The sequence below is a fragment of the Bison bison genome, unplaced genomic scaffold, assembly GCF_000754665.1.
Source record: "Bison bison bison isolate TAMUID 2011002044 unplaced genomic scaffold, Bison_UMD1.0 scf7180017864266, whole genome shotgun sequence".
NCBI lineage: Eukaryota > Metazoa > Chordata > Mammalia > Artiodactyla > Bovidae > Bison > Bison bison.
In genome coordinates, this window is record NW_011494838.1 from 2,914,187 (window position 1) to 2,917,581 (window position 3,395).

The window sequence follows — 3,395 nt, forward strand, 5'->3', positions numbered from 1 at the left end:
TTGAAGCAAAGGTGCTATAATGTTGTTACAGCAACGTTTCTCACGCGGGCTCAGCGTTTACAATAGCCCGTGTTGTAGAGACCACCAAGTCCTGTGACATTCATGCTCTCCGCCAACACCAGTTCTAAAGAGAATGTGTCTGCAGTGCAAATGCAGTTCTATAGATTGATGGTTTGTGACACACTTTAAACCCTAGTTCTTGTCAGAGCCAGGATTGGCCATGTCTGAGCTGCACAAAGTTCCGTAGTCTTTGTTTCTGTGGAACAGGCTGGCCCCGGGTCACCTGCCACCGCCATGACTGCGTAGCGGTGCCATGGTGCAGTGGAAGGCGCCAGGCTGGCAGACCGAACCCTGGCCGTGCTACCCAGGAACCCTCAGCCCAGGAGTGTCGTTCTCGGCCCCGTTTCCTGTCTGTATAGCTAGTTGTTAGGCTGTCGTTTGATTTCTGGGATTCTCTCTGGTCCTGTGTCTGCCAAGCTGTGCAGAAGTTGGTGCTTCAGTTTTGTCTGATTGCTAATTCGTTGTTTCTTGGCATTTGGAGATCATCTGCAAATGAAATCACTGATACAAAGTTGTCATCTCTAAGGAAATCAAACATGCAAAAAAAGAATGGATAAAAGGGAATGTGGAAAATGTTAACACAGTCCACTTTAAAAAATGTAAGCAGTTGGTGGAAGAAGTGCTGAGAGGAGTCGGGGTTCTCTGAAGAAGCAGGGTGCCAGATCAGAGAGAAAGACCCCTGACCCTGACTCTCCTTCCTCCTCTGTCTCTATCTTGACATGTAGCCTCAGGCAGGCTAACTTTCTGTTGAAAAGGAAGGAATTGCGCTAGATGAGGGTTTGCAGACTCGCAGGCCCGGGGAGCCATGCAGATAGCGTGAGTGAGCGCAGCGCTCTGGGCAGGAAGGCGCTGTACCGAGGGACGCGCGTCTGCAGGGCAGGTTCAGAGCCCTGAGCGTCAGGCAGGAATAAGCCCGGTGTTGGCGCAGGTCTTCTGACTTTTCAGCCGGAGGTAGGCATCCAGAACTGTATTTGTAATTCCCTAATTTTAAAGATGTGGACAGTGGCTTGGAGTAAAATACAGTGGGCCAGTAACACAGCGAGTCTTCAGGCTGCCAGCTCCATTCCCCACCTTCTCGTTCCTGCAGACTAGACGATGCTGTGATTCAGCAGGGGCAGTGTTTTAACGTAATTGTCACAAACGTTAGGGAGGAAGTCGAGGGAACAAGTGTTGGGAAGAATTCAGGAGTTCCCCATTGTGTGACAGAGGATTCGGGGGGGGGGGGTTGTTTCATTCACAGACCCACAGGAAAGTATTAATAGTTAGAAGATGAATTTAAGAGCTGGAACCTGAGTGGGAGGCTCTGCCTGGGAATATGAGGGATTCCTTCTTCTTGTTAGTTTTGATATTAACCCATTTTTCAGGTAGGAAAAAGGTTGCTGGCAGAGCTGAGAATGATTCAAAGTACAGGGGGGACGCTGTTCTCCCAAATCCTATCACCCTAGAGCCTGACAACGGACCTCCGAATGCTGCAAAGTCAGGGTTTTAGAGAATTGACAGTTAGTTCCAAGGGTGCATTTAGGTAATATCCATGCCGAGACTCTGAGGAAATCAGGGGAAAGAACAAGATCTTCACGCCCCACATCCATCTCACATTGATTTCTGTGGGTGAGCGCTGCTTGGTCCTTTTAAGAAATGGGACTAGGTTCAAAGCTGGACTCTATTGCTCAGGAACCTCAGGAGGCTTTGGGCCACGGTGAGGGGAAATGACTTTTGTCATTTCATCCACCTGGAGCGTGGAACTGAGATCACAGATCTGATGATCACCCGTAGCCCCACCTCACCTTCCAACATACATACACTTGCTTTAAAGAGCACGTGGTTACATAGTCATCTGTGGGGAAAACTTGGAAATGACAGCCCTGAAGCTTGTATGGCACGTCTCCTTCCACTCTTCAGTGGTGAATACCAAAGTTACCATCAAGGCAGCGCAGTGCTCGGAGTCCTGCCTTCACCCCTCTTCACCTAGTATTGCGGACCAGAGTCAAAGCGGTGGTTTTCCAGTAGTCACGTACAGATGCGAGAGTCGGACCAGAAATAAGGCTGAGCACCGGAGAACCGATGCTTTGAATTGTGGCGATGGAGAAGACTCTTGCAGTCCCTTGGATAGCAAGGAGGTCCGTCAGTCCTAAAGGAAATCAACCCTGAATATTCATTGGAAAGACTGATGCTGAAGCTGAGGCTCCAATACTTTGGCCACCCAATGCAAAGAGGCAACTCGTTAAGAGAAGACCCTGATGTTGAGAAAGATTGAAGGCAAAAGGAAAAGGGGGCTGAAGAGATAGTTTGATAGCCTCACTAACTCAGTGGACATGAATTTGAGCAAACTCTGGGAGACAGTGGAGGACAGAGGAACCTGGTGTACTGCAGTCCGTGGCGTGGCAAAGAGGTGGACACGACTTAGCTACTGAACAACAGCAGCTTCTATAAAAATGGAAAACTGACTCATCCTTTGGAAAAAAGTAAAGCGAGGTGGGGAGTTGGTGAGCGCAGTGGACGGGGGACTCAGGCTCCTCTCACAGAGTTGGGGCGCTCTTTCCCGCACACCGACGTCTGCTTTGCCTTTGCCTCTTCTCTTTGGAGTATTCTCTTTTCTGAAACATTCTCAGGTCATGAGCAGATAGACTCCGTCTTTCTTCACGAGCTTTGGATTTCTCCAGTGACCCTAGTGTGGTGGAAGGTGGGGTGGCTCTCTGCTCGGGTCTGTGGAGGGACACATAAGAACCTGGGGCTCTGGGGGGAGGATGGGGCCCGAGAGAGCTGAGGGGGTGTGAGGTCTCAGCAGAGTTGGTTCCCATTCCAAAGGAAACTGGTTCCCCCAGCAGGCCCCATTATTTGAAGACTGTAAGTGATGTCACAGCTGGGTTTCACCTGACCTCTTAGACCCATCGGAGAAGTAGGAAGAAAGACTTCCTCCCGGGGAGGGGCTCGACTTTGAACAAGTCCCACAGGAAGTGCCCATGTTTGAATGGCTTTTAAGTGGGAGAAGTGGAATACTGCTGTTGGGTTTTAAGGTGTGCACCTCCTTTTTCATAGTTCAGAGTTGCTCTGTTCTGGCCATTGGAAATGCTCAGGAAAACATGAGTGAGGATTACATGATCATGCTAGTATTTGCTCTCAGGAGAGTGTTTACTGCTCTGCATTTGTAAAACATCTTAGGGAGAAAAGAAATAACTTCTGCAAACAGTATTACATTAGTCATGAAGAAATTGTTTCTGTCAGGTGAGGCGTTTCAACTGAGCAGAAGTGGCTGAGGAGAGTGGAGCCCGGCTTGACACGTTGCTTTGGCCAAACCCAGCCAACGGCCTGAAGCCGTGGTCATTGCCCCGGCTTCC